Raw genomic sequence first — 25,747 nt, 5'->3', positions numbered from 1 at the left:
GGGTTGAATACTGTCGGTTTTAATTTTTTCTTTTTCTTTTTTTATTGAGACGAAATTTACACACAAAAAGTCCATCTGCCAGTCTAACAAATGTATACAGCTGTATCATGTCCACCACCATCAAGATGCAGAGTTTCCACCACTCCACCAGGTGCCCTAATGCCTCCTTCCAGTCAATCCCCTCCTTCCATCCCCAGCCACTGGAAACCACAGATCTGGTTTGTTTCCATCGTTTTGATGTTTCTAGAATGTCAGGTAATGAAAGTATACAGTCTATGTCTTTTGTGTCTAGCTTTTTAACTTAGAGTAGTACTTTTAAGAATCATCCGTTTTGGTGCATGTATCAGTAGTTTGTTCCTTTTTTGTTGCTGCATAGCATTCCATATACGGGGAAATCAGAACGTGTTTATTCATTCACCAGCTGAAGTACATTTCGACTGTTCACAGTTTGGGGCATTGACCACTTAAGCTGCTACAAAGATTTATATAGAGGTCATTGTGTGACGTGTGTTTTCAATTCTCTTGGCTGTGTGTCTGGTGTATATAGTAAATGCATGTTTGCCTTTATATGAAAAAATGCTCAACTGTTTTTTCAAAGTGACGGTTTCCTTTTGCATTTCCCCCTAGCAATGAATGAGAGTTTGTTTTTCTACATCCTTACCAAAATTCGGTATGGTTCGTCTTTTTATGTATTAGTAATTCTAGTGTTTGGATGGTAGTATCTCATATTGGTTTTTAAACATTTGCATTTTCCTCATGATTAAAAATTAGGGGCACATCTTTTATTTGTCATTCTTATATCTTTTGTGGGTTGTTTGCTGCCCTATAGCATTTCATAAGTTATGGGTGTGTTTTTCTCCTAGAAGTTTTATCGTTTTAGCTCTTACATTTAGGTGTATGATCCATTTTGAGTTAATTCTTGTTCATGGTAAGAGTCGAGGTTCATTCTTTTTGCACGTGGATATCCTCTGGTATTGTGCCACCATGCCCTTGGGCTAGCGTGGAGCTTGGGGTCTTGGAGGAGGGTGTTAACGGTGCTCTTGCATCACCCGCACCCTGCAGCAGGCCCTGCACACCTGCAGCATATAAGGTTGCTCTCTCCACCCTCTTGCCCCTCCCTGAGCGCACCACGATGTTCCTTGTCATTTGGTGCGAGGCTGCTGGGCAACAGGGATGGTTTCTCATTTCTCCGACTCCACCCTCAATCTTAGGCAGACCCTGTACCCCTGAGCCTCAGGAGTGGCGTTTTCTCAGCAGCCCTGCCTGCTTCTCATGCGCTTGGAGAGTGCCACTTCTCCCCACTAGTGACAACTGAACTCTGTCATTAATTGGCGGAAACCTTGGGTGTGAGTAAGGTTCTCTCCCTCCTGTTTGGCAGCCAAATATTGCCTTGAAAAGGGCAGCATTCTATGCACAAATGGGATTTTTGCTGCAGCTGATCCTTGCTGGGGTGGGGGATGGGAGGTTTCCTGTCCTACCCCAGAGGAAGCAACGAAAGGTTAGCTCTGGGACCTGGGCTTTTCCTGTTCTCCAGTGGTAGGTGTCTTTTACTTCATATTTTCATATTTAAAAGGGGTTCAGGACACAGGAGGTTTGGGGCCCGTCTGTAGCTACAGCCAGTCATTTCCCGATGTTCACAGAGTTTCTTGAGATGAATGGGCTTCTGAAGATACACCTGCTCCACTCGCAATCTTTGGCAAACTTTGCACGCCTGTGTTACCGAAGGAGGCACAATGGCCATTTGCCCTGTGTCTAATGTTTCTCATGAGTGCTTGCTGGAGAACCTGGGGAAATATTCCAGTGGATACAGACGCCCCGTATCTGGGGTTCCCAGAGATGCTGAGCTGTCAATCTCGCCCTTAGTTTAAGAATCCATTACAATTGCAAGAGGTAAAGGAAGGCTCAAGTCTTGGGGCAGCTTCGTGTCTCATGTCCTTTGTCCTTCCCTCTCGTGCCCTTCTCCTCGCAGACTGCTCCTCGCCGCGCCTCCCCCCCCACCCCCCCCCCCCCCCGCCCGCCCCGGCGTCTATGGATGACCTGTTCTCCTCTCATGGAATTTCTCATGTTTCTTTCACTTTACAGTCGGCTGCTCAGCTCATCTAGCTTTGGTTTTATCTTGCTCGGAGCATAGATACTTTTCCCTCTTTTTGTCACACGGTATGCTTGGCGTCTTGAAAGGCTAGTACCCATTTTTAGATTGTCAAAAAAATGGACCAGAGAACCATCTTACACGAGAGCTGGTTTTCAAGTTATCAGGGACATACGGACACACTTATGTGGGGGAACTCGTGTTATAGTTTCATATGTAAAGCTGTGTTGGAAGAGGAGTTTGTGCAACACAGGTGTGCACAACGGTGGTCACTAGCCTACAGCTGCCACTCCTACCAGTCCCTCAGTGGTGTCCCAGCCAGTCGATCCAGCAGGTAACAGATGAACAGGATTTATTTCTCCCTAAACACCTGAATTGGGTCCCTCTTCTCATTTTAGAGGAGTTTTCAGGATTAAGCAGACATCAGTGGCCTTGAGAAGAATTATTTGGGATTTATTTCTATAATAATTTAATGCTTTAGATACATTTTTTTAGTATAAAAGCGAGAAAAGAAGAGGAATGTTGTATATGGGAGGAATCATACTCACTCTTTTGCGCGTTTATTTTAAGCATTTTTGTGTGTCCCTTTGTATGTTGCAATTGGCTGAAGTCCACAAAGATGGGCTTTCTACACTCAGCTGCTGCAGGGTTCAGATAATTTAAATGAACTGTTAGGTCAGGGAGTCAGTTTGCAGGTCAACAGTTTCTCTTTAAAGGGAGAAAAAAAATTGCAAAAGAAATGTTGCTTTGCAGAGGGGAGTCCCACAAACGCTGCTATGGGTGGGGCGGGGCTGGGGTGCTGTGTAACCAGTGTTAGACTTTCTTTTCAAGTGGGGGTGATGGGGGGAGAACCTAGAGTGAGGCAAGTTCTCTTCCCCAGCCCTTGTCTGTCTGTCTGTGGTGGTTTCTGTTTCAGGGAGGTGTGGTGGGATCATAAGTCATTCCCCTCCCCCTCTAAGCCTCCAGCTATGAATGGAGGACCTGTCTGGTTTCTGGTTTGTCTGGGGTCCCATAAGGGTGTGGGGCCCTTCAATAAAGGATAGCAAACAGAGCAAAAAAATGTTGTTGAATTTATTTATTTTTTTTCCATTGATTTTTTAGAGAGAGTGGAAGTGTGGGAGAGATGGGGGACAGAGAGAGAGAGAGAGAGAGAGAGAGAGAGAGAGAGAGAGAGAGAGAGAGGGAGAGAGAGATATGTGAGAGAGCACATTGCCTCCCACACACACCCTGACGAAGGCCTGGGATTGAACCTACAATGCAGACATGTGCCTTTGGGAATTGAACACTACATGGGCTGGCGCTCTAACCATTTAGCAACTCTGGCCAGGGCAAAATGTTGCTGAATTTCATATTCCCCAGTTTAGAAATTAAAATGCAGTTGTCATTTGCAGGAAATTACCGAGAAACTATTCCACACTGTCTAATCTATCCATTCATGTGCATAAACCAGTTAGCATATTTTTTTGAGTGTCTAAAAGTGGACAATCAGTGATCACCTAAAATAATTGGTTAAACTATCAGCCTTTAAATTGACCCCCATTGGCTCTATATGCCTCATTAAATTTAATGTTTAATTACATTAACCTTTTCATTCACTCATATCTGTACATTACATACTGTGTTCAGGCAGATTTGCAGTAATTCAAACGTAAATCAGATATGAACTCTATATTCAACAGTTTGTAATTCATTAAGGATACTATGAACCCAAATAATTACAAGACAAATTAGAAAGTTGTAAATTGAATACGAAATCACTTGTTATGGGCCTTAGAGGTATGACAGATGCATTCCAGATGGGAAAGTGAGGGAAGACTTTGTGGGTAGGTGACACTTGTCTTCAAAGAACGGAAGCGATTGGAGGTGTGGAGGTGACGAAAAAAGCAATTCCAAACAAAGCAAAGAACAGGCTTCTGGCAGCTTTTAGAAGTGGTGTTGGAACAAGAGAGACTTACTCGTATAGCAATGCCATGGAAAACACACTGGGCACTCACTGTGTCCAGGGCCTGTTCTTACAACTCCCTTTCACACACATGGCTTGTCCACGCTCTGCAGAAGGCCAATATCGCACCAGAGCACTGAACTCTACCTCCACTTTCTCCCTCAAAATATTGCTGTTAAAATTTTCCCCATCTCTCATCATAATTTTTCTCTTTTTTCTGCATTGTGCCCATTCGCAAATATGCTACACTATCTCCCATGTCTGTGGTTGGCAAACTGCGGCTCATGAGCCACATGCGGCTCTTTGGCCCCTTGAGTGTGGCTCTTCCACAAAATACCATGGCCTGGGCGAGTCTATTTTGAAGAAGTGGCATTAGAAGAAGTTTAAGTTTAAAAAATTTGGCTCTCAAAAGAAATTTCAATCGTTGTACTGTTGATATTTGGCTCTGTTGATTAATGAGTTTGCCAAGCACACAACAACAAACAATGACACACACAAACCCCAAAACAACCCCTTTCTGTATCAGTTTGGTCTCACTGCACACCAAAAATTCAGTGGCTCAAAATTTGCATCCATTTTTAGCTCGCAGTTCCATGGTTGACAATTTAGGTTGGGCTCAGTCGGTCAGTTCTGTGCTCTACTGAGCTGGCTGGTGCAGCATGTTGCTTAGCTAGGTGGTTCTGCCTTGAGGGGTGGGGGTCTGCACTCTGAGTGGATGTAAAATACGAAATGGAAACTATCTCAATAACTTCTTATAGTGATTGCATAATGAAATCATAATATAGTGGGTTAATATAATATTTTGTAATCTACACTAATAAAAGAGAAACATGCAAATTGACTGTACCTCCGCTACGCCCACCAGCCACGCCCACCAGCCAATCAGGAGCGAGTATGCAAATTAACCCAACCAAGATGGCTGCGGCCACAGAGCAAGCAGGAGGCTTGGGTTTCCCCGGCAATGGAGGAAGCCAAGCTTCCCGCCCACTCTGTCCTGGCCTCCGCTCAAGGCTACAAAGTTTCAATTATAGAAAATAAATAATCTCAACAAACATGGCGGCAGCCACAGAGCTGGAGAGAGCAGGAGGCTTGGGTTGCCCCCGGCGATGGAGGAAGCCAAGCTTCCTGGCCAGCTCTGGCCTTTGCTCAAGGCTACAAAGTTTCAGTTATAGAAGATAAATAAATCCCAGATACCAGGGCTTCCGCTTGGGTCGCCGTGGGGCGTGGCTGACCTGCAAACCACCACAGGCCCCTCGCCCAGGCTGCCCCATGTCCCAAGGGAACCCCCACCCTGATCTGGGACACCCTTCAGGGCAAACCAGCTGTCCCCCACCCATGCACCAGGCCTCTATCCTATCCAATAAAAGAGTAATATGCAAATTCACTATCACTCCAACACACAAGATGGCTTCCCCCATGTGGTCAAAGATGGTTGCCTCCATGTGGACACAAGATGGCCGCCACAAGATGGCCAGCAGGGGAGGGCAGTTGGAAGGTACCAGGACTGCAAGGGAGGGCAGTTGTGGGCAATCAGGCCAGCAGGGGAGGGCAGTTGGGGGTGATCAAGCCTGCAGAGGAGGGCAGTTAGGGGAAATCAGGCTGGCAGTAGAGCAGTTAGGCATCAATCAGGCTAGCAGGGGAGTGGTTAGGGGGTGATCAGGCTGGCAGGCAAAAGCAGTTAGGGGCAATCAGGAAGGCAGGCGAGCAGTTCAGAGCCAGCTGTCCTGGATTGTGAGAGGGATGTCCGACTGCCCGTTTAGGCCCGATCCCAGTAGGATCGGGCCTAAACAGGCAGTCGGACATCCCTCAAGGGGTCCCAGATTGGAGAGGGTGCAGGCTGGGCTGAGGGAACCCCCCCTTATGCACGAACTTCGTGCACTGGGCCTCTAGTGTTATATGACGTGGGATAGTATATCATGATATGATAGTGAGTTAATATGATAAGATATGTAATTTAAATCAATTTTAACATTTTGTTTTACTTTTCACAAATGTAGCTATGAGAAAAATGTTTATTACATCCATGACTCACATTATATTTTTCTGAGACAGCAGTAATCTAGGGCTTACGACTCAGTGTCATGTTGGATCAGCAGCTTAGCAACCCCTCATTAGAAACACAGAATGTCAGTGCTTCTCAGATCAGAATCCACATTGTTGGAGATCCCCAAGTACCTCATATGCAAATTAAGATTTAAGAAGCTGTGACCTAAGGGACATAGAAGATCATGATAGTGATGTTACAAGGGAGATGAGAGAGCAGAATATAATCTACTCTCAGGGAATTAATTGATTCGTATTGTTACTGTTGGTTTAGCGCTGTTCTAAGTGCTTTAGGTGTATTAGCTTGTTTAATAAGGTACAATGGAGAAGTATATTTATGATGATCAGACAGCATACAGAAAATTTTACATGAAAATTCACATTTTAAGAATAGCTCCTGTATATTTTTTAAATTCTTTTTAAAGCTGTTGATCATAATTAAAGCACTGGATGATACATAAAATATAATGCAGTGCAGGTGATATAATGATTAAGGGGAGGAAAGGTGATTATAAAATAAAAGATGGCAGGAGCCCTAGTCGGTTTGGCTCAGTGGATAGAGCATCAGCCTGTGGACTGAAGGGTCCTGGGTTCGATTCCGGTCAAGGGCACATGCCCGGGTTGTGAGCTCGATCCCCAGTAGGGGGCGTGCAGGAAGCAGATGATCAATGATTCTCTTTCATCATTGATGTTCCTATCTCTCTTTCCCTCTCCCTTCTTTTCTGAAATCAATAAAAATATATATTTTTTTAAAAAGATGGCAAGAAAGAATTATATTTCTTAATAGCAGAGTAAAAAGTCAAATAGTATTTTTACAGGAGATATTTCAAAATAATAAACCACTTCCTAGATTGTTTAGAAGGTGGCATTGGAATTTCCACAAAGTACCACAAATGTGCCATGGAACAAAACACAGGATAATCTGCAGTTATTTGTTGCTATTTCCCCTGGCAGTGCTATAAAATTGGGTTAAAATGCACTTCAAATATAAATGGAAAGGTCTGTATTTCCCTATAGTCTATTTTAAAGGCAAATATGAAACACACACTTATCCGTGGCAAAGAGAACCTGGTAATATAAAAATTCCAGAGGAGGGCAGCAAAGATAAAAAAAAACAAAAAAAAAAAAACTAAAAAAAAACTCAGGTGGAAAAAAACACATTCTTATTTTACAAATTCCAAATTTTTCACAATAGTAAGTATCACTGTGATGGAGCATTTATTAGCTTTAAATTATTAATTTGTTTCCTAAAATAAGAAAAAAATAAAAGCACATGTAGTTAATCTATCTTTCTTGGTCTGTCTCTTTCATCCCTTTGAAAGTCCTATACGTATTCATAGTTCTAAAGAGTATTACAATAGAATTATCCAAGCTGAAAAGTATACTATTTTAGTTAATTCTTCATTTGATAGATACTTATTGAGTGTTTATACTATGTACTCTATTGTTTTAGGTGGTAGGTATACGATGCACAATTTCATTGAAGAAACAATGCCTGATTTAATAAAGCTCAAACCTGGTGAGTGAATTGTAGACTTAATCTGTAAATTGAAATGGATTTACCATTATACTGATGACAGCACATATACTTTGATGTGAGTATGAAATGAAGCTATGGCTGGCCAACTAGAACTTGGATTTAACTCTGAATATACGCATGGGGAAAAATGGGTTGGGGAACAATTTATAATGGTCAAAACATTAAAAAGTTTTAAAATGAGTTTTATAAAAGATTTAAGTTTATGTCAGTGTCATTAGACAACAGAATGGTTATGGTAAATAACAGACTAAATTTAAAACTTTGCTGAGAGAGGCTGAATCTTAACTTGGTTCCCAACTCTTAGCAAGCTTGATACTCTGAGATATGACATAGTTTCTTTTGAGCCTTAAGTTTATGAGCTTATATGAAATTACAGGGCTGTTTGGTTTCTATTTCAAACTTCAGACTACAGCATGTGTTCTTCCCATTGTGAATGAGTGCGCTGTTACACAGTGATATCTGCATGTTGTTATTAAGCCTAGAACCCTTTGGAGTATACCTGTAAAACGCTGAATGGTCATAAGCCTGTAAAACACATTAATATGGTGTTATTTAACACATGTATTATAATTTCAATAAGCCTACATAATTGTGTGTACCATTATATATATTCAACTGTCTCTAGACTTTATATCCACTCTGATAAGGGTTCAAATTTAATCATTCGGTATTTATTTGACTATGCTCTTTCTGATGAATTGAAGACTGATATTTGAGTCAAAATCCATTTTTTAAGGGAAGTTTGTAAAATACAAAGCAACACATCTTTTCAAAATAAAGAAAAGGGAATACAGTACAAGTTTTGTATTATGGTATTTAATCCTTTCAAAAATCAGGCTTATTCCTGGATTTCCAAACTCATCTCCCTCCTTATCCTTCCTTTATCTTACTCACTTGCCTTACTGGACTACCTGCCCAGAGCCCCAAACACCCAATGTCTTCCCCTTCTCCTCACAATTTACCTCAAGCTCTTTTTTGTTTTGTTTTGTTTATATTTTTTCTTTATTGATTAAGGTGTTACATATGTGTCCTTATTCCCCCTTAACCCTCTATCCCCCCACTCATGCCCTCACCCCCCTAGTGTCTGTGTCCATTGGTTAGGCTTATATGCATGCTTACAAGTCCTTTGATTGATCTCTCCCCCTTACCCCCACCCTCCCCTACCTTCCCTCTAAGGTTTTTATAGGCCTAAAATAACCTTGCCTCTCTTTTTTAGCCTTTGAAATCCTGTGTATCCTTTATGGCTAAGACCAAATGTCACTCCTTCCAGTATGGGTTTTGGTAAACCATTTTTGCAAAATTCTCCTTGATCCACAGGTCTGTCCTTCTCTGTGCTCCCAGGTCACCTGCCTGGTCCTTTCATCATGGGGTTTAATTAAAAGATTCTAGCTGCTTGGTGGGAGAGTCCTTATGTTCTTCATCTAAGCATCATCAATGTACCTAACAGAATTTTTACTAAAAGTGTCTTGAACAAATGAATAGAGAAACACATGAGACATCATCCTAAATTCCTTAACCTGTGGTCTGGAGAACTATTTCGTGGCTGCCCATGAAAATGGAGTTGCCTATTTTATAGGGCGAGGTCAGAGGCAGGGCAGAGAAATCAGTGGGCACTTTAGGCGTTGGGGTCAGAGGAACCTGGGGTCACACCCTGACACTGTCACTTACTGGCAAGAAGATCCAGCAAGGTACTTTTACCTGTTCGAGCCTTGGTTTTCTCAAAGACAGAATTGGATCATACATCATACATATTAGTTAGGCTTATTGTGAATATTAGAAATAAGTAGATAAAATTCTTAGAAATGATCATTACTATATTAGGATTAATTAAATAAACAATAATGTGCCCAGGATAGTAGAATATTCCTGTTGATTGAAAATTGTAAATTAAAAAAATTGTCTAAAACTCACCATTTTCAAATGATAAACTCTAGAAATACATTTGAGTAAGTAAATCCATTAGTTTTGTAGGGAGAATAAAAACTCGTTCTTTTGTGATTTGGTTGGTATCATCTGAACTATAAGTTGCAGCCCATTATTGGTTGGTGAAATAAATTTAGTGGGTAAGGCCGGCATAAATATAATGTAATAGAAGTTCATTTCACTTAATAATAAGAATGGTTTTATGGGTAATGTAGTTAAATTATATGCATATTCACATGTGTGTTTTGGATAGATAAATAAAATGTGGTCAAAATGTTTGCAGAACACTTTTCTGCAGGATGTCTATAAAAAGTACTTACTAGGTGCTTTCTCCCAGAAGTAAACATTAGAGAAAGGGTTAAGGAGTACTGGCTGGTTAAGACATTAGCTGGTAGTGGGTGCCAGCAGTATTTGAAATCCTAAGACTTTCCAAGCTGAAAATACATTGTGGACAATTCACGTGTTTTTGATGATTCACTGACCTTGTATAAACATTGCAAGCCACGTAGTCATTATTATGATTATCAATTATTAGTGTGCAGCAGTTTTTTTGGAACGATCCAGCTAATAGTGTGCTTTAGTTAATAAGATTCGAGAGTTTCCTGTATATGGACATAAGCCATGTTAAAATAAAAGAATTATTCTTTTCCCAAAAGTTTATAGAGAGTATGTTCTGTGACCCAGAATACAGAGGGAGCAATTAGTTAAAATGAGTATTTAAGCCCATTTTGCTTCAAAAAAAAATGAAAATATTAGATAATGAAAGCATAGAAGGCCTATCTTGGGCCAGAGGTTCTTAATTGTGGTTCATGAGCCACATTCAATTATATATTTTTTCTTTCAATTTTTCTTATTTCAGTGAAAATTATTTTTTGAAATAAATTACTTTTATATGAAATCATGCTATGGTAGTTAACTTTTTACCCCAACAATCAAAGTGTGCTAGGAGAAACTACTCTGTATTTAGATAGTTAATTGTAATCATCATGCTATAATGCTACAATGTGTACAATAGATTTTTGTTTATAGGAATTAAGTAAAACATATGACATTTTGCTTGTGGACATCTGTTTTTATTTGCATTTGATAAACTTAATTAGAAAGTGTTAAAAAGAGAATTAGGGAAGAAGCTCACAAAGTTTATCACTGAAAACCTTGGAAAGCATCCTATATAATAAAAGGCTAATATGCAAATGGACCAAACAGTGGATGAATGTGTACTGACCACCAAGGGGCAGATGCTCAGTGCAGGAGCTGTCCCCTGGTGGTCAGTGCACTCCCACAGGGGGAGCACTGCTCAGCCACAAGCTGGGCTCATAGCTGGTGAGCGCAGTGGTGGTGGCAGGAGCCTCTCCCACCACGGCAGCGCTAGGGATGTCCAACTGCTGGCTTAGGCCCACTTCCCCGAGGGCTCCAGAGCTGCGAGAGGGTGCAGGCTGGCTAAGGGACCCCCCACCCCCCTGAGTGCACAAATTTTGTGCACCAGGCCTCTAGTATAAGATAAGGCTCTTGACAATGGAAAAAGGAAGCCAATGAAACTTCTTGTCTATGATATGCTTTTCTACACTGAAAATGTATTGACTTGTACAAATCGTCTCCATATGGATGTTCAACTGGAAATGCATGAAATTTGAAGAACATCTCAGATTTCTTGCAGCATTAAAACTTTGTTTTGAATGCTGCTCAGAACATCCCTTAATGAAGAAAGCCACAATCTGAAAGGATTTGGTAAAATAATGGATGATTTGTAACCAGGAGCAAGAGAAAAATATGAAGTAGTACCTTGATCAATCAGTTTCATCAAGTCCAGAATTATTGACATGTCTTTTATAACTTAGAAGACAGTCATAGAAGAGCTGGCAACAAACAAAAGAGATTGTTCTTGTTTCTGAGTGAAGCCAGCTTCAAATTTTCATCTGCTCTGTGTATACTAATGTCATTAAGGAAGAACTTCTATTTTTTTTTTTTTGCATCACTTTGGAAATATTCAAAGATTTTCAAATGGTATAAAGTTTCTCTGCCAAGCAAAATTTTGTCTGTATGGAACTCTTGGTATTTTGTGTGTGAGGTAGCACCTCAAGAGCTTGGCAGCCTTTATTCTTCATGACTTTTGTGAAGAAAACTCTCACTCACCATTATGATTTAAGACTTTTCTACATTTGTGTACATTGTAATAAAAACAATGCTGCCATCAATCCTGAAGTAAGGTTTTTCTCCTTCCGTGGAACTTGCTGACAGTGCAAGAACTTGGGCCATAAATCATCCTCTTGTCAATAAATGGGACAAAAAGAAAAGCAACTCTTATCTAAGTCACAGAAGTTTGCTGACTGCTTGTGGGGTCAGATCTTGATGTGCTTCACTGATCTTCAGGCAGAAGTTTCACTCTTTTTGAATTTCACAAAATGCCTCTGAATAATTTGACAAGAATTATTTCAGTCATAACACGGTGTAGGTACAGATTCAGCCTTAAGAATATATTCATTCAATATTTTTATGAGTAAAGAGATAAATCTATTGTTTGAGGGTCCTACAGTCAGTGTTGTGGATATTGCTGAAACACTCAGTTTTTTTTTGTGTGTGTTTTTTTTGCAAAACTGACACTTAGTGAAGAGAGACCTTAGAAAACTGTTGGGTGAGATTTCCTGTGTTGCCAACATGCTTTCTTGGCTGGTTCAGAGGGTGACCATGCCTTTCGATGTCTTTGCCTAAAGAAATCTGCAGACATCTGGAAACGGGCAGCACACTTGAGGTTTATTTCTGCTGAGAAGACCTCTTGTTCAAAATATGGATTTTTCCCTTCTTCCCTGACATGGCTTGGTAAACACTGAAGAGGCAGGTGACATGAAAGACTCCATTGCAAGGTCACTGTGCACAGCCATAGACAGTGGCCTTACATCAGTAATTCGAAGCCAAAGGAATTACTTTATTTTTTATTTTTTTTATTGCCTAAAGTTTTACATATGTCTCCTTTTCTTCCAATAGACCCCCCTCCCCAGCCATTCCCATCCCAGGCAAGCCCCCACCACCTCAGTGTCTGTGTCCATTGGTTATGCTAATATGCATGCATACAAGTCCTTTTGTTGTTCTCTAATACCCCCGCCCCCTCAACCACCATTTGTCTCTAGGTTGATCTATTCTTGTCCATCAAATTATGTTGATCATTATATCCCACATATGTGTGAGATCATGCGATATTTATCTTTCTCCAACTGGCTTATTTCGCTTAGCATAATGCTCTACAGTTCCATGCATGCTGTTGCAAATGGTAAAAGTTCCTTCTTTTTTATAGCGGCATAGTATTCCATTGTGTAGATGTACCACCGTTTTCTAATCCACTCATCTGCTGATGGGCACTTAGGCTGTTTCCAAATCTTAGCTATTGTAAATTGTGCTGCTATGAACATAGGGGTGCATATATCCTTTCTGATTGGTGTTTCTGGTTTCTTGGGACATAGTCCTAGAAGTGGGATTACTGGGCTCCTAGGGAAATGGAGACAAAGGAGAAAATAAACAAATGGGACTACATAAAAATAAAAAGCTTCTGCACAGCAAAAGAAACCATCAACAAAACAACAAGAAAGCCCACTGCATGGGAGAACTTATTTGCCAATGATATTTCCGATAAGGGTTTAATCTCCAAAATTTACAGAGAACTCATACAGCTTAATAAAAGGAAGATAAATAATCCAATCAAAAAATGGTCAAAGGATCTAAATAACACTTTTCGAAAGAGGACATACAGAAGGCATGCTCAAAGTCACTAATCATCTGAGAGATGCAAATCAAAACAACAATGAGATACCATCTCACACCTGTCAGAATGGCTGTCATCAACAAACCAACAAACAGACAAGTGCTGGCAAGGATTCAGAGAAAAAGGAACCCTCCTGCACTGGTGGTGGGAATGCAGACTGGTGCAGCCACTGTGGAAGACAGTATGGAGTTTCCTCAAAAAGTTAAAAAGGGAACTCCCATTTGACCCAAAGTTACTTTAGTTCAAATAGTTTAGTTTTGAAGGATTTTGGAGCCCTGTGTCTCAGCTCTCATGCCCTTGCATGATAAAGAGAACTGTAGGAGGTCTATGTCTCTGTGATCTTAAGTCCTTTGTGGATCCAGGCTTTGAGGACTCATTCACATCCACTTAAACTACAGGATGAACAGAATGTAAACTTAGGTAAAAGATCACACATATTTCCATGTAAAAGGCCATGCCTTACTCTATAATTCTTCAAGTTCTAAAATTTCTTCTCTGACCTAAACATTTTTGGTTATCCAGATACATTCAGGCAATCAATAGCTACAATATAGATGACAACTACCCAAGAATCCCACAAAAGGAACACTTCAGAGTATTTTGGTTTAAAAAAAAAAAGTATTGTAAATTACATATGAAGGCTAAACTATAGTGATGTATTTTCAGAAACATCTTTTCCCCCCGTAAAGACCAGCCTTAAGAAAGGGAACAGAATGGACTTGAACTGCAAAGCTGCTTTTTCTATCCAGAGCTCTCAATGAAATTTCACCAACTTTTAAATAATCTTTGGGGTCTGATATTAGAGATGCTCTGGTAGATTGATTGCAAAAATGACCACAGTATTCCACTGCTCCTTGTATCTATGCTGTGGGTGAGATCCATTTTCATACCCTTGAATCTAGGCCAGCCTTATGACTTCCTTGAGCTAAACCATATAGTGAAAATGAGGGTATGCCAATTCTGAATCGAGGCCTCCAAAGACCATGCAAGTTTCCACTCACCTAACTTATCTGCGGAATGCAGGTGCATGAAAAAGTCCAGCTGAGATCAGCTGAGCTCAGCCACAGCTTGCCCATAAACTTATAAGAAATAATAAGTAATTGGTGTTTTAAGACATCAATTTTGGGGGCGATTTGTTACTTGGCTATATGAAACAGAGTTCTAAATAGAGTGTAACTCATTTTAAAAATAAGAGACTTAGCCCTGGCCGGTGTGCCTCAGCCCATACACCAAAGGGTTGCAGGTTCCATTACTGATCAGGGCACATGCCCAGGTTATGGGCTCAATCCCTGGTAGGGGACGTGAAGGAGGCAGCCAATTGATGTTTCACTCTCACATTGATGTTTCTCTTTCTCTTGCTCTCTCTTACTCTTTCTCTAAAAATCAATAAAAAATATTTTAAAAAATAAATAAAATAAGAGAGCAAGTAGTACTAATAGTTGCCATGTAAGGAATAGCATCTACAAGGCACTTTGTATCTATTCTTTTTAACTCCCACAGAGGATGTTCTTTCCCATGTTGTACACTACATCTCTATGGTAACATACCTAAATTCTTAAGCTCTATCTGGCCATTTCCCTCAAATGTACTTTTTATTTAATAAAAAATCTTCTGTATAAGTTTATCAAGAAATTTAAATATATTGAAAGATGTGAGGGAAATGCTTATTAAATGTTTAATCCATGTTGTACATCCTCTATAACATTTTTTCACCTTGGAGATTGTACACATGAAATTGCCTCTCACTTCCTACACACATGCATATCAAAAGCAAGTCCAAACAAAATTTCCCAATGACAAAATGACTCTGGAAACTTTTTACATACTTTATAATCATCAAAGAATTTTTGTAATTCCCTTAACAACAAATTTTAGTCGCTCTAGACACATGTAATAGCATAGCTCAAATGATGAATTAGGCAGGAAATATTTACTACAATTTTGTCTGATATATATCAAACAGATGATCATGAACACCTAGGAGGAGATGCACAATATAGAATGAAGAGAGAGACAGCATTGGATAAAAATAGTAATTTATATTTTCCAGGCTCTGGATAAATACTAAAAGTGGTTTTTGGAAAATGATGCAAATAATTGAATTATTTCAGAAGAAAAAGAAGATCTTAAGTGTCTGTTGTTCTTGCACATTACCTCCTTAGCTTTTCCCCCAAATGTTTCCTTGTTTTAGTATGATCTGGAGGAAACCCAAAACCTTTGCAAATATAAGCAAAGATTGGAGGAAAAGTGGAGAGAGAGAAAAGAAGAGTTGGGAAGAGAAACCAGGTGTAACAATTTTCTAAAAATGGCCTGGAAGGAAAATACCTACCTTAATGTAGCAGCCATAATGGTGAAGTAGAGAGGTCAAAGAAAAATGCATTTTTTCATTTTGTACAGCCTATTGTTAAGACCACAAACTCCACTCTAAGCTGGATGTCAAAGCATGGTGTTGGTTGGTACATCTACATAAAAAGCTGTCTTTTGTGCTTTATCAGTACTCTCCTCAGGCTGAGATTGAACTCTTACCAATGTGGAAAGCATCCAGATTCAATAGATAACTGTCCTCACCCCTATATTCATTGCACCATTATATACAATAGACAAGATTTGGAAGCAGCTCAAGTGCCCATTAGTAGATAAGTGGATAAAATAGCTGTGGTACATTTACACAATGGAATACTACTGGGCTGTGAAAAGTAGGGAAATCTTACCTTTTGTGACAGCATGGATGGACCTGGAGAGTATTATGCTAAGTGAAATAAGCCAGTCAGAGAAAGACAAATACCATATGATTTCACTTATATGTGGAATCTAATGAACAAAATGAACTAACAAAATAGAAACAGGCTCATAGATAACAGACAACAGACCAACAGCTGTTAGGAAGGAGGGAGTTTGGGGGGCTGGGTGAAAAAGATGAAGGGATTAAGAGGGGGGCAAATGTCATAGACACAGACAATAGAATGGTGGTTACCAGTGGGAAAGGGGCTGGGTAAGGTAAAAGAGGGTAAAGGCAGGATAAATGGTGATGGAAGGCGACTTGACTTTGGGTGGTGACCACACTATACAATGTACAGATAATGTATTATAGAATTGTATACCTGAAACCTATATATATTTTATTAACCAATGTTACCCCAGTAAATTCAATTAAAGAAGAGAGAAATGTCCTGAGTATTCAAATTGTCTCTGAGGTCTAAAGGCAGCTGGGCACACTGTGTATTGATTGTTAGAGTGGATTTCAGCCTGTTCAATTGTAGTTTACTTGGATGCTAGGAATTCCCCAGGTTATATATGTGTGTACTCACACATACATGTAAAAGCCTTGGGACTGTAAGTTTAGTTTTCTTTGTCATTTTTGTTAAACTTTTTGAATAAATTCTCTTCATCCAAGCTAGGAAAAATAAAAGACATTAGAATTTTGAATCCACTTTGTAACCATATCTGTGGAATTATTGAATCTAACCCTGTATGTGTTTTTTGGATTTGGATTTTGCTTTTGACTCCAGACTGCTCAGATGAGGGGGAATTATGTCTGGGGTAACCAAATTCCACTCATTGCCAATGCTCTTGTAGCTCATTTAGGCAGCCTGTTATTGGAATTATCTTACAGCAGGAACAACACCAGCAGGTTCAGGTTCTGGTTGAATATCTTACTGTGGAAATCCAAGTTGAAATAGGGGATTAGACTTCAACTTAATAGTTATTCCATCTACTGTTCAGGGTTTTGAATGACATGGCTTCTGCAGACCTCCATTCTGGAGCAGGAAGAGTAAAGATAATTTTTTCAAGAGGTTAATCAACTACTTCCTTTAAACTTCTCTAAGCTCTCTAGAGGGACAGCATGTATCAATCTAAAGACCAGAGAGTGGGAATGTACACTTTGGGAAATACAAAATTGGGCTCTTAGCCTTAACACTTACTTGCGGTGTTTCCTTTAAAAATATAAGCATCTTGAATCCTATGAGTTCCACCTATAAAGCACATATAATGACACCTACCTTTGGAAGTAATTGTAATGATAAGTGATATATGTGCATACAATTCCAGCACATGGTTTATAAATAAATAGTTAATATAAGTTATATGTTTTTTAAAGTTTCTAATTCCAGTTGACATTGATATCTACCCTGCACCTCTAAATCAATCCCTATTTCCCCAAACTTAAATATTGGGATTTTTATTTCTTTTAGAGTTTTAAGGATTGGTTTTAATATATTATTTAGAATTCAGTCTAGACTGCTTTAAAAAAATTGGCTTAAACAAGAGAGAGTTTTATTTATTTCATTTTTCTCTCCTTCAGAGCAACATATTTGGTGACAATGGAATTGGTGAGGCACAGTCCTTCTCTCTTACAGTTGTGCTCTCCCAAGGGTTATCTTCAGCCAATAGTGGAGAATCAGATGGCTTACCACACATCTTTATTCCGGCCAGTGAAACACGGAAAAGAGAATGTATGCCTATATCCATTTCTTTTAAGAACTATTATATTAACTCACATCTCTCTCTCATCTTTTTTTCAAGACCTTACGCCATGTGTAATATTTAAATGGAAACGAGGTTGGGAACCTCAGACTGGGGTCTTTAGCTAAGAGATCATGAGTTCAGCTAACACATCTGCTGGTGTAGAAGAAGGGGAAAATAACAGGTGATATATGCGGAGTGGGAGGTGGTAATGAATACCAAAATGTGTTTTCTGGGGATCTATATTTATAGATGGGGTAAATTTTAACCATGGAAACGTCTTTAAAGGTAATATTGACTCATTTCTTTATGTTCTTAACTTTCCTTTACAACAGTGTACAAAACTAATTGATCTGCAATAATCCATCACCAAACACAGTTTCAATGATTGTGGTTTGAGAAGTTTTGGATACATATGCAAATATATTTTAATCCATAATTTTTACCTATTCAAAATTCAGTTTTTTTCTTTATTCTTTTATTCAACCCATATTTGTTGAACTCCTAGATGCTGAGATATTATAGAGAACAACACAGGAAGGAGTCCCTGTCCTCATGAAAATTACGTTCTAATGAGAATGATATGCAATACAACAATTGATAAAATTCCTAGTCGAAATGGTGCAGGTTGTGATAAATAACATGGAGACAAAGTAAAACAGAGAATGGGGGGTTGCAATTATGAGCAGAGTGGCTAGAAAAGACCTCATTGAGAAGGTGGCAGATACCTGAGGGAAAACCTAAAGGAGGCAAGGGTCTAAACTGTGTGTGTGCATATCTACTGGAGGAAAGTTCCGAATAGCAGTAAGAACACTCCAAATAATCTATGGTGTGTGTGCTTGGTACCACAAACAGCAAGGTCAGTATCACTGGGGTTGAGCAAATGAGGTAATCAGTAGTGGGCATGAGGTCAGGGTATTCATGAAAAGCTAAAGCTTATGGGGCCTTGTAGGCCACAGTAAAATCTTTGCCTTTAGTTGAGGACAGTTTTGAGTAGCGGAGTGACATGATCTGATATATCTTTTAAAGTGATCTCTGCCTGCTTTGTTGAGAATAGACTGTGAGAGAAACTGGTAAAATCAGCAAAACCAGTAAGGTTTTTGGAATAATCCAGAAAAGAGATCATAGACAAGGGTGATGGCAGTGAACACAGTGAGAAGTGTCTGAATTTTGTATATATTTTGAAAGTTGAGCATTCAGTTTTTGCAAGAGGTCATGAAGGGCAGGGTGTATATGGAGACCAGTTAAGTTTTAAGGACAGAGCCCTGGGCAATTGCATTATGGTAAGATGAGAAGGAATCCCCAGAGGAGACCAAAGAGTAAGGGACCATTCAGGTTGGAGTAATACCAGGGCAATGTGTGTTCTAGAAGGCAGGTGAAAAAGTGTTTCAAGGAGGAATGAATGACCAACTGTGTCAGACACCACTGCTGATTAGTTGGGAAAAGATTGAGATTGGGCCATTAGACCATTAACATTGAAGGTCAAGGGCAGTTTAGGTGAAATGACTAAAGACAAGAGTATTTAGTACTGATCACGTGAACGGGTCTCTGTGGTTAGTTCTCAAGCAGACTGAGAAAGGAGACCCTATGATTCAGCTACTCTCTCAGTATATAAACAAAATAGGAAATTCAGGAAATTTGCTTCCTAAAAAGAGAAGATCCCTAAAATATTTCATTGAGAATAGTGAACTAAATGTGAGAATTCAAATGCAAAAGATAGGAAGTTTCAAGTCAGCAAAGGCTGGTTTGAGAGCACTTTAAAAGCTGTAGAGATTGGAAAAACATGAGTGAGATAGGACATATGTTTAGTAGGCCTCATCTTTCCGGGAACTATTCAAGATTCCGATTGACCTAGATGAATAAGGGTTAAATTCTGAAAGAAAAAAATGTTTCGTTGGCTAGCTTTATTTCTGATGGGGAGCAGATGTCATATACTATTGGTTAATGTTTTGCTTTTTATGTATGGAAGTAATCCCACAGTTTCTGCCCACTGGTTTTCCAGAGTATCATTTATCAACTATATTAATCACAATTATTTCTGGTACTTCTGAAAATGATAATTCTGGGGAATCAGTTCTACCTTTGGAATCAGATTCTCTGGGGATGGAGTCCAGACATATGAACTTTAAACAGTCTCCATGGGGATTCTTCATGTTTGAGTAATATGTTCTTAGAATGCGATGGAAATGCCTATTTCCTCTTGCTCAGGCAGCTTCTTAAAATTTGAACACAGATCTGCTGAATCCTGCCTCATCATCCTAACCAGCTGAATCTTCACTCTCCCTGGACAAATATCCACAATCACCCCCACCAACATGAAATGGTTCCATATGCATTTTCCAGAGAAATTTATAGATGTTCACATTATATTAAATAACATGGGAGTAAATAGTGTTTTAATCCTCGTCTTTCTCCAACTTCAGTTTCTTTATTACATAAGTTATTTTCATTTCTTCTATTATTTTTCTCATTTTTGTGCGTCGTTCATATTTTATTTGAAAACTATAATTGGCCCAAATGGACAGTAAGAATGGTAACATTTTATATATTTTATATTTGCAGAAAAACAATATTACATACATTTTATTGAATGTGCTCTCATAAAATGTAGTATGAGTAATGTTCTGGATTCAATTTATAAGGGGATTGAGAGAAAATATTACCATAATCTTCCTTATCTCAAAGCTCATTGCATTCTAAGTGTTCACATGCCTTCTGTGAATTGAGAATTTACAAGTCTGAGTAACTTTAAGAGATTTTCAATTCTTTTTTAAATCCAAATTTATTTATTTATGCACAAGTTCCAGGAAATAGCTATATCTTTTTTTTTAATTTATTGGGGTGACACTGGTTAATAAAATTATATAGGTTACAGCTGTGCAATTCTACAATACATCATCTGTGTATTGTATTGTGTGTTGACCACCCCAAATTAAGTTTCCTTCCATCACCATTTATCCCCCTTATACCCTTCTTGACCTCCCACCCTTTCCATCTGGTAATCATCATACTTTTGTCTGTGTCTATGAGTTTTTTTCTTTTCAATCCCTTCACCTTTTTCACCTAGCCCCCTAAACCCACCTCCCCTCTGACAGCTATGAGTTTGTTCTTTATGAGTCTGTTTCTATTTTGTTTGTTAGTTAATTTTGTTCATTAGATTCCACATATAAATGAAGTCATATGGTACTTGTCTTTCTCTGACTCACTTATTTCACTTAGCATAAAACTGTCCAGTCCATCTATGCTGTTGCAAAGCGTAAGATTCCTTTATTTTTTATGAGCAAGTAGTATTCCATTGTGTAAATGTGCCACGGCTTTTTTATCCACCCATCTACTGATGGACACTTGGGCTGCTTTTAAATCTTGGCTAATGTAAATAATGCTGCAATGAAGAAAGGGGTGCATATATTCCTTCAAATTAGTGTTTTGGGGTGGTTTATATATATATATATAATCACAGAAATGGGATCACTGGGTCAAATGGGAATTCCATTTTTAATTTTCTGAGGAAACTCCATACTGCTTTCCACAGTGGCTGCACCAGTCTGCATTCCCACCAACAGTGCACAACCATTCTCTTTTCTCCACATCCTTGCCAACATTTGTTTGTTGATTGATTGATGATAGCCATTCTGACAGGTGTGAGGTGATATCTTCTTGTGGTTTTAAATTTCATCTCTCTGATTAGTGATGTCAAACATCTTTTCATATATCTGTATGTACTCTTTGGAGAAGTATCTATTTAGGTTGTTTGCCCTTTTTTTTTAAATTGGATTGTTTGGGTTCTGGTGTTGAAATGTAGAAGTTCTTTATATATTTGGGAAATCAACCTCTTATCAGATGTATCATTGGCAAATATGTTCTCCCATGCAGTGGGTTCCATTTTCATTTTGTTGATGGTTTCTTTTTCTGTGCTGAAGCTTTTCAGTTAGATGTAGTCCCATTTGTTTCTTTTTCCCCCCTTGTTTCCCTTGCCCTAGCATGAAATATCAGCAAAAATATTATTTTGAGAGATGTCTGAGGTTTTAATTACTACCTATGTCTTCTAGGGTTTTTATTGTTTCGTGACTTAAAGTATTTTATCCATTTGGGGTTTATTCTTGTAAGAAGGTGGTCTAGTTTCATTTTTTTTTGCTTGTACCTGTCCAATTTTCCCAGCACCATTTATTGAATAGACTGTCTTTACTCCATTGTATGCTCATGGCTCCTTTGTCAATTATTAATTGACCATAGAGGCATGGGTTTATTTCTTGGCTCTCTGTTTTGTTCCATTGATCTATATGTTTGTTTCTATGCCAGTACCAGGCTGTTTTGATTACAGTGGTTTTGTGGTATAGTCTAATATTCAGGATTGTGATCCTTCCAACTTTTTTCTCAAGATCGCTGAGGCTATTTGGGGTCTTTTTTGGTGCCATATAATTTTTGGAATTTTTTTTTCTAGATTTGTGAAATATGCCATTGGTATTTTAAAAGGGATTGTGTTGATTCTATAGATTGCTTTGGGTAGTATAGACATTTTAATGATGTTAATTCTTCCAATTCATCGTCACAGATATTTTTCCTCAGAAGAAAAAAAAAACCTAATAGAAGAACAAAGTGCCCTGCACAGTTACTAGGAGGATGGGGAGGGTTGTCTTATCTGAGCAAAAGCTTTTCCGTCATGAGAGTCCGAGCAGTTCTCATCTGCAAGTGGAGATGGCCTCAGTTTGAAAAGTGAAATTTTAAAAAAGCATGGGGGAGCAGATCAGACTGTACCAAAGAAGAGAAAGCATAACAGAGAGGGAGATGAGGCCATGGCACACCCATGCACCAATAGCAAACATCTCTAAACTCTTTAGTAATCTTTTTACTGGCAAGATCCCTTTAAGGCTATAAGCCCCTAATAGCCTAGATAGCCCTGAGATTCTCAAATCCAGTCCCCTTCACCCATACAGTGTCTAGCCCTGCTGATCCCCCTTTCTTCTGCCAAATTCCTTCTCTCTCCACAACATTTTTAATTCTTTATTTTACATAGCCATTGTGCTAGTCACAACACAAGACCAAACACATTTTGATTAAGGAGTAGGCTTCTTTTTAGCATAATTTCTAATGAGAACAATTGTGATTATATTTAGCAGTACTTTTTGGGTTGTGTGTTTTTTGTTGTTGTTTTTGTGTTTTGTTTTGTTTGCTTTTTTACTCACACTGATGTTTACTTCTATGAAACATTAATGATTGTTTTCCAAAATCTACTAACTTTTTACCGAAGTTCCTATGGGCATCTCTATAGTTTTTTAAATAATGTAGTTTTTGCTGATGTTGTATATGTATTCATTTCCTCTCCCCATGCCAGGTAATCCTTGAATAGTTACAACCACTACAGCTTCCCTGTTTAGCTTATAAACTGCTGAAATGAAGCCATTTCCTTACCTTTCTTGCCTGCATTCCCTCCCTGAGTCTGAGGAATCAGGCTTGGCCTCAGTCCTCCATCCTCTCCCTCCCAGTGAGGATGTTCACCAGCAATGACAGCGCCATTCTTTGTGTGTCTTCTCCTGCATCCACAGCTTCACCGTTGTCTCCATCCAAAAGCAAGGTGCACTTTTAGCCCTCCCCCCACCGCCCCACATCCTCCCTTGACTGCTGGAGGTGTCTCTTCAGAAAAATCCCTCCACTGGTCTTCGTACTTCTGGGATCACTTTCTTACAGCAAGACTGGTCCCTATTGTCCCTAAGGTCCTAGGACTCAGAGTCGTAAAAACATCCTTTAAGATCTGAGCAAGATAAACTACACCAACCTTTTTTCCTAAATGAGAAGGCATTATAACAATGGCATATTGAATATATTCTTTAAAAATGGCCTTGTTGCCTTGGCCAGTGTGGCTCAGTTGGTTGAGCATAGTCCCATGCACCAGAGGTCGCTGGTTCAATTCCGGGTCAGGGCACATGCCTGGGTTGTGGGCTTGATCCCCAGTAGGTGGTATGCAGGAGGCAGTGCATCCATATTTTTCTCTCGATGTTTCTCTCTCTCATCCCTTCTCCCTTTCTAAAATCAATTTAAAATATCATACCTAATAAAATGGTAATATGCAAATTACCATCACTCCGCTACGCCCAGGATTGGGCCTGCTGGAGGCGCGGGGGGTGGGACTCAGGGTGGCCGATTGGCTGGCGGTAGGAGCGGGGGGCGGGGACTCGAGTCCCCGCCCCCCGCTCCTCCCGCCGGCTTAAACGGCCGACGCTGCTTAGGCCGGTGCTGCGGAAGACGCTGGTGGTGGAACTCGGGGTGGCCAATTGCGTGGCTGCTGGCACCAGTTTTCCGCCAGCAGCAGTTTTCCTCTGGCCACCCGCCCGATCGGAGCGCCTCCCAATCGGAGTTCCTCTTGGGGTGGCCGATCGTGCTGGCGGGAGGCGCTCTGATCGGTGGGTGGCCAGAGGAAAACTGCTGCTGGCGGATAACTGGTGCCGGCAGCCAGGTGAAGGAAAAGTCTATTGCACGAAACTTCATGCAATGGGCTCCTAGTTTTAAATAATGGCCTTGTCATAAAAAAAGAAAGACTAATAACATGATTCAGAGAGACTAAACATGCATGACAACTCAATGCAGTGTGTGCTTCTAGACTGAATCCTCTAATGGAGGTTTCAAAAAAAAGCCACAAAGGGCCTTACTTGATAAATTGACAAAAATAGACTATGAATGGGAGATTAAGTTAAAGTTTTATGGCAAATATTAAATTACTCAATAGCTGTACCATATGTAAGAGAATCTTTTTCTTTAAAACTATGCAATGAAATATTGAAAGAGGAAGTTCAGGAATGCATGCATATTTTTCATATATGTAATGAAAAAAAGATTTACACTAATAAAAGATAAAAATGCTAATTGACCGTACCTTCGCTACGCCCACAGCCTATCGGGAGTGATATGCAAATTAACCCAGCAAAGATGGTGGGTAAATTTGCATATGCAGGTGACAGAGGCAAAGGCCCTTTGCAGCCAATGTAGTTGGGGACATAGGAAGGCAGCGTGGGGGAGGAGGGGGGCAGCGCCTGAAGCCACTGGTGGGTCCAAGCTGAGATGGGGACCCAGTCAAGCTGCCACACCACCTGCCCGGGTCCAAGCCACCCAGCCATGGCAGAGCAAACAGGCCAAGCCAAGCCAAGCCAAGCACCCCTGTGATCACCGGGCGAAGAGCCTGGGCCCAAGCCGACCCGCGATCATGGGGCAAACAGGCCAAGCCGAGCCACCCCACGATCACGGAGCAAAGAGCCCGGGTCCAAGCCACCCCCTGATCATGGGGCGAAGAGCGTGGGTCCAAGCCGCCCCACGATCATGGGGTGAACAGGCCAAGCCGAGCTGACCCACAATCATGGGGAGAACAGAACAGGCCAGGCCGAGCTGACCTGCGATCATTGGGTGAACAGGCCAGGCCGATCTGACCCCCACGATCATGGGGAGAACAGGCCAGGCCGAGCTGACCTGAGATCATGGGGTGAACAGGCCAGGCAGAGCCTGGCCAAGCTGCCCTGCAATCCCAGGTGAAGAAGCCGCTCTGCTGACCAACCTGCGCTATGGACCTGTTCCCCTCTAGCCTGCAGCCATGGGAAGTCTCCCTCTCCCCAGAGTTAGAAGCACCAGCCCAGGTCTACCCAGCGGCCTGGTCCTGACTGTGGGGGTGAGTTCCTGTAGGCTGGGGTTTGATTCTTATGCATTAGCAGTAGGAGACCAGTGCCTTTGTTATTGCTGTGTGTCCGGGTTTTAACTGGACAAATGCCTGGTGGTCCCGGTGGCCAGCTTAGCAAAATCTTTTAGGAGGAGAATTCTGTCTGGGTTTCCTCAAATTCCCTCAGCCCCTACTCACCCCTCGGTAAAGGTGCAGAACAAGTGAGGCCCTTAAATAAAAATCAGCTGCTTCATGAGTATGGCATCCCTTCCTATTTTAAAGGAAGCTGAGTTCCATGTGTACTATGCTATGATATCTGAGGCACAGGACAAGGGAGGCCCTAAGTGTACAAT

The sequence above is a fragment of the Cnephaeus nilssonii genome, assembly GCF_951640355.1.
Source record: "Cnephaeus nilssonii genome assembly, chromosome: 14".
Lineage (NCBI taxonomy): Eukaryota > Metazoa > Chordata > Mammalia > Chiroptera > Vespertilionidae > Cnephaeus > Cnephaeus nilssonii.
Note: the sequence above shows the minus strand (reverse complement) of the source record.